Source organism: Choloepus didactylus, chromosome 1 (assembly GCF_015220235.1).
Source record: "Choloepus didactylus isolate mChoDid1 chromosome 1, mChoDid1.pri, whole genome shotgun sequence".
NCBI classification, from domain to species: Eukaryota; Metazoa; Chordata; class Mammalia; order Pilosa; family Megalonychidae; genus Choloepus; species Choloepus didactylus.
In genome coordinates, this window is record NC_051307.1 from 88,024,729 (window position 1) to 88,030,760 (window position 6,032).

The following is a 6,032-nucleotide window of genomic DNA, read 5'->3' on the forward strand; positions in this document are numbered from 1 at the left end:
CGCGAATTCTTCTCGGCAACTCAGGGCAGACTACAATCCCAGAGCCCCCGGGATCGGGAGAAAGCAGGTCATGATAACTGTAGCCGCCATCTTCCCAACAGTTTTTAAACTCCCGCCGCGCAGCCCACTCCGGAACCATAGAGTACCAGCGAAAAGAGTAACCCGAGAATCATAGAGTCGTGAGGGAAGGAGCGGTTCTCTCTAGTGTCCGTGGCGTCCCGCCTCCGACTTCGTTGTTGGTTAGTGTAAGAGAACCAAGCTTGGAGTTAGATTGAAGGAGGAAAACCAGAATCTGCATTTATAATCTGCTTTTATAATGAGACTGACCTAAAAAATTTTCTTGTTCTGTCCATTTCTTGTTTGACTAGCAAGGCTATGCAAGCTTCATAAAATGAGCTGCAAAGTTTTCTTTTCCTATTCTCTGGAACTGTGTGTCTTGTATTTAAAGATGTATCAGAACTCCTTTTGTAAAAAAAGTAATCTGATACTGGTATTTCTGGTATTTTCTTTTTGTTAATGAGTAAGTTTTAAGTATCGATTTCATTTCTTTAGTGGCTGTAGGCCCAGTCAGGTTTTCTGGTATCCTTGGGTAATTTATATGTTTCCAAAATATTGTCCTTTTGTCTCTTTTCCTTCTTTCTCTTTCTTGCTTTCGTTTTTGTATACAGCTCATCATTATATTTTATGTTTTTTTCAATAACCATTTTACCCATAGTTGTATTATCTTGTTTATTCCTTATAGTCTTTACTTGGGTGCTCTCCCTCTCCCTCTTGTCCATCTCTCTATGTATCTAATCCTGCCAGTGGTTTGCCTATTATATTGATATTTTCAATGAGCCAGCTGTTATTTTTGTTGATATTCTCTATTTCTCTTTCATTCATTTCTGCTTAAACTTTTTAATAATTCCTTCTAATTTTTTTGGCAGGTGTTCTGGTTTGCTAATGCTGCCATTATGCAAAATACCAGGAATGGATTGGCTTTTATAAAGGGGGTTTATTTGATTACAAAGTTACAGTCTGAAGGCCATGAAAATGTCCAAATGTAGGCATCAACACAACTATACCTTCACCAAAGGAAGGTCAATGGCATCCAGAAAACCTCTGTTAGCTGGGAAAGCATGTGGCTGGCTTCTGCTTATCCCAGGTTGTGTTCCAGCTCCACTCTCAGCTCCTGTGCTTTCTTCAAAGTGTCTCTCTTGGCTGCAGCACCTCCTTCTGTCTGTGTACTCCTTTATTGGACTCCAGTGATTCGATTAAGACCCCTGAATGGGTAGGGTCCACACCTCCATGGAAATTATCCAATCGAAGTTCTCACCCACAGTTGATTGAGTCATATCTCCATGGAAACTCAATCAAAGGATTCCAACCTAATGAACACTAATACCTCTGCCCCCACAAGAATACATCAACGAATATGGGTTTGGGGGGACATAAAACATCCAAACCGGCACAGCAGGGTTACCTTTTACTTTTCCTGACTTTCTGAGTTAGACTCAGCTTATTAGTTTTCAGTTTCTTTAATTGTTGTTCAGCTTTTCTGTAAACAATTTTCTTGTCTGGTGCATCTAGAAGTCATTAAAAGAGGTATGTTAAAATATCGCACAATACTTGTGGATTTGTCAATTTCTTCTTGTAATTCTGGCACTTCATCTCCTGATATTAAAGAAAAAGAGAGGTGGTGGGAAAAGAGCACATAAAAGTAGAGTGGGACATGAAGTGGAGATACCTGGGCTGAATTAGAATAGAAGCAATTCCCTTTTTATACTAGCCCACAGTTTTTCATGAAATTCTTAGTGAAGAGTGATTAGATATGAATATATCACCTTACTGTATAGTCTATGTTGCAGTTTTATATAATTAAATTTAGATTAACTATAGCAAACTATATATATTTTCTTCCCAATTCTATTACAGTTAAAGTCAATATCTGAGAGTGCCTAATATCTATTTCAGTCAAGATTTGGTCCCCATAATAAGGTATATAAGGGACATAGCTCTTCTTAATGCACTAATATTCTAAGGAGAATTATTCCAGATTGTGTGTACAAAACTTTATACAGGTAAAACTCAGGATTGGTAATGGGAGCATAATTTGCCCCTCTCTCCTAATGTATGATGGCAGAGCAGGGGCTATACCTGGGCACAATTTCAATTTTAGCCATTATATACTGAGAAATACGTGATGGGGTTTGGGGGGATGCTGCAGTCACCCCTTACATAATTGTAAAAACACTGCAACAAGGGGCTCTAGATGTGGCACTAAATGCCGTTAATGATCACTCTGAGTCAAGAGCTTATTAATGGATCTATGCTTTACCTTTTGGCAAGGTAGAGTGGTGCTTATTAATTACCTAATTGCACAGTTCATTTCACTAAGCAAACCTAGTAGGCAAGATGCCTGCCCTCAAGAGGTTGGGCTATTCTGTAGGAAAAAAAAATTCTCAAAAACACCAGTCCAATAAAAAAAGACTCTAATATAAGTCTGAGAAATAACACGTGAATGTCATCATACCTCATTAAAAAAAAAAAAAAAAAAAAAACTTGATTTAAATAACAGTATTCTAAATTGCCACAAGATGGAGACATTGCTCCATGAAGGAAACATTTTTCTTACACGTTTCTTTGTTCATCTTTCAACAACTGCATTTTTTGTCTTTATTAGATAAGCTGTGCATTTACAGAACAATTATACGTAAGAAACAAGATTCCCATATACCACCCTATTATTAACACCTTGTATTGGTGTAGAACATTTCAATAACTATTTTTTGAGCATCTACTTAGTGCTAGGTAACTGAGTATAAGGGAGTGAACAAAACTTTTCGAAATGGTTCCTGCTGTGATAGAGGGAGTCTAGAAAAAGAGACATTAAACAAATACATAAGTTAATAACAATTTTAAAATGTAATAAATGCTCAGATGGAAAGGAGCAGAGTTCTATCAAAGAAATAAAAGGGGTTTCTAATTTAGATTGTAGAATCGTGGAGGATCTTTCTAAGTTTTTAACACTTTTTTCATAATTTCCTTTTAATTTTTTGGCAGGGTTACCTTTTTCTTTTCCTGACTTATTGAGTTGGACACAGCTTATTAATTTTCAATTTCTTTAGTTTTGTTCAGCTTTTCTATAAAATTACAAATTTTCTTGTCTATATAGCATAGTGGTTAAGAGTGTAATTTGGGCCACTTGGCTTAAGTTTGAAGACTTGAAAGCAGTGCAATCTTGGGCAACTTGCTTAACCCTTCTGTCTCAGTTTCTTCATCCATATAATGGGATTAATAATAGTAACAACCTATATGGTAATTATGAGGACTAAATCAGTCAATATATGTCAAGTGCTTTAAAAAGTGTCTGGCACATAATAAGTATTATTTTGAGAAACTGATATTTAAATGTTCAACTATTTCTCCCCATATAAATACAGCATTCTGGTGGGAAAAGAAATCTCTCACAAAGTTATTCTATTTTTCAATGTGATCTGTTATTAAATGAGGAAAAGAATTAGGAAGGAATTGAGAGGAGTGGTTTATGGCATCCTTCTAGAAGCCTAGAGAATACTTTTAAATGTATAATTTATTTTAAACATTCAACATATATTTCTAATTTTTAGAAATACTCAGAAAAATAAGAAGAGAAGACTGTGTCTCAAAAATATTAAAGAATTGTTTATGCTAACAGTTATAATAAAAGTAATGTAAAACACCAGAAGCATTTTTCATTTGTCTTTTAATTATGTTTGAGCTTGTGTTCCTTGGAATTTTTTCTGTGGTAATTCTTCAAGGTCTGAGTTAAAACCCTACAGAGGAAATCTGTACATGCTTCTCCTAGTTACCCGGGGGACATACAAATTCTGGACCACTTTAAACTTAATCTCTGGATCAGTATTTTTTAGGATACAGAGAATGATTTCAGGCACCGAGAACCAGGTTTGGACAGGCTTGCATCCTCCCTGTCCCAGTCAGCATGATGGGTATTTACTGAGGGTGCTGCCCTTCTGGGATTTTGGCTTTATGCCAGGGGTCTTAAATGTGCCCTTAACCCATTAAAATAGCACTCTTGACCACCAGGGGTCAGCAGACATCACTATGGATACTGTTGGTTCTATTGTTCCGCTTACTCCTCTGAATTGATTTTTTGACATTTCTATCCTACAAAGAATTCCCTGACTTTATCAGGTTAGTCACGAATTTTTAAAGATAAAATTTTTATATGACATCCAGCATTTAAATGTGTGCTGTACTAGCAGCCAATTCTTTTTCAGCATAATATTGCTGAAAACAGAATCAAAGGAAACTCAAATAAGAACAACCGACGTACATTCAAATATGTCATCTGATCATTTTAGTAAGTTTTCAAAGATAATGAAGACTCCTTTTGCCATTGAAACTTCAGAAGTTATATAGAAAAATAAAATTTACACAAGCTATATTTGTAAATTGATGAAAACAGAATCATCTATCCAGACTGAATAAACCGTGTTTCTCTCATGGGTGGAAGTGATTTGCAAAGGGGCAAAAAAGAAGGAATTGAAGAATATACAAGATAAGAAGGATGGAACTTAGAGTGGTCCTGATTGGGTCTTATGTGCTTAGGAAAAAGGAGATAATATTTAGAGGGATGTTGTTTTTGAAGTCCAGTCATTCTCCACCCTGGCTGCATATTATAATTCCCTGGGGAGCTTTTAAATATACTATTCCACTCCCAGAGATTCTGATTTAATTAGTCTGGAATGGAGTCCAGACATCGGTAGGTCTTAAAAGCTCCCCAGGTGATCCTAAAATGCTGCTGGAGTCAAGAACCACTGATGTAATTCCAGGAATGAGGCGGCCTTGAATTCAGATGGCTTCCTGAAAACAATTTTAGTAAGAGGCTTATTCTTTTTTTTTTTTATGGAGAAGTTGAATGTTTTATTGTTATTAAAGGGTGTCTTGTTTTGCTCTAAGGCTGTTGCTTCATTGTATGAAAATAGCACCAGCAAATGTGGTATACTGGGAAGTTACGATACTACTGTTTCTCACCTGACACTGTAAAACTAACAAAAACTTAAGTCTATTCCCAGTTATTTCCAGTGAATATATCATTAAGCATTTTGACCCAAATCCAGGGACTCAAGTAAGCAAGTTACAATATTATGTAAGGCTTACGATAACAATCTTAACTGAATTACATAATTTTTACAAGTAGTTTTACTTCTGATAATTTCATGGATTCTGAAAATAATAACTAGATCCTGGTCTAAATCACTGGGTGATATGAAAAATATGCAAATTGTGTTTACCTGCTATCATTAAAAGTTAAGGGGTATTTTCTTTCAATAGCATAGTTGGAACAAGTAGTTTCTGTTTTCCTATGGTATTGCTAAAAGTTGCTATTATAAATTTTTATCCACCAGTAATTTAAAATATTGCTGGATTATACTGTTTCAGACTAGTTTATTTGGGGGTTCCATTTTCACTCTTCAATAGATTTTATATATTTCTCATATGCTTCTTCACTCATTAGTTCATCAAGTTCTGAAGGATTACTCAGTGTCATCTTGATCAGCCAACCATCTTCATAACAAGATTTGTTGACAAGTCCTGGATTCTCTGCAAGAGCTTCATTAATTTCTGTTACTTCTCCTGACAGAGGAGAATAAAGTTCACTAGCAGCTTTCACACTTTCCAAAGCACCAAACTCCTCGTTTGTTCAATTTTGTCCCAACCTCGGGAAGACTACAGTAAACAACATCTCCCAAAGCTTCCTGTGCAAAATTGCTGATTCCCACTGTTCCAATACCATTTTCTGTTGTTATCCATTCATGTTTGTCTGTGAATTTCCACACCGAGAGCAGAGCGGGGCCGGTGCGCAGCGTCCGAACAGCGCCAGTCCCCAGCCCCCAGGGCCGCCGCGGGCAGGACGTGGCGGGCGCTGAGGCCGCGCGCAGGCTGCAGACGACGATCCGCACACTCCGTGCCGCGCGCAGCGCCATGTTCGCAGGGGTGCGGAGGGTCGCGGTGCCGCAAAGCGGACACCGGGCCGACGGGGCGGGGAC

The 6,032-nt window shown here is 37.3% G+C and overlaps 1 pseudogene; it reads right to left on the reverse strand.

Annotated features, from left to right (window-relative positions):
• Positions 1–5,270: 5,270 nt before the first annotated feature.
• LOC119537502 lies at positions 5,271–6,032 on the reverse strand (annotated as a pseudogene).